Consider the following 953-nt stretch of genomic DNA (forward strand, 5'->3'; position numbering starts at 1 on the left):
ACATCAGTAATATTTTTATATTTCACATTAAAATTATCCATATATAAAAATTTTAGCCTACCAAAATCCCTCCTAACGTGTTTGGATCACTTTTCCTTTTTTGCATTTAGTCAAACTTTTACGGAGGAGTATGTCAATTTTTTTTAACTTGTAAAATTTTTAAATATTTAATTTTGAGAATTTAATTTTTAAAATTTAAATTTAGCATATAAAATTCAAAATTTAAAATTAAGTTCAAAATTTAGAATGAAAAAATCAATTGATATTGACATTGAAAAAGTTAGCTCGCTATTAAGTTCAAATTTTATTATTCAAATTTCTTTGACAATTTTATATTTTATCTTTTTCATTTTTTTCTTTTAATTTTAAGCAAAATTTTTAATCATGTCATATATATACAAAAAAATCAGTTACTAAATTAATTATTTATAAAAAATATACATTAAAATAAATTAAATAATATATATTTATATATAATATATAGTAGTTAATTTGATTGTTAATTTTTTGTGTGTATGTATAACATTACTTTGCTATTTTTCGATGTGAGGATTATAATATTTTTGTTTTTTAAACTAGAATTATTAAGATGATTCTTTGTATTAAAATAATTCTCTTGTTTTAGTCTTTAAATTATATGTAAAACATAATGTTTATAATTTTATATTTAAAAAGTACACCAAATCTCTTTTAAGCCTAATCTAATAGTCAATAGATATAGTACATAAGCTTACGTTAACAAGAAAATTTTCATAAACAAATTAAAAATATCTTTTCAAAAACAATTAAACAACATTTAAATATCAAATTATTTTTTGGAGCAAAAATCAATTAAGTCCATCTCGATTACGACCAAATTGGTTGGATTCCAACAACCGATTATGTTTTTTTGTATTTTTTTTTCTTTTTACATTTGTAATATATGTATTATTTTTAGTAGTGTAATTTTTATA

The sequence above is a fragment of the Arachis ipaensis genome, chromosome B09 (assembly GCF_000816755.2).
Source record: "Arachis ipaensis cultivar K30076 chromosome B09, Araip1.1, whole genome shotgun sequence".
NCBI lineage: Eukaryota > Viridiplantae > Streptophyta > Magnoliopsida > Fabales > Fabaceae > Arachis > Arachis ipaensis.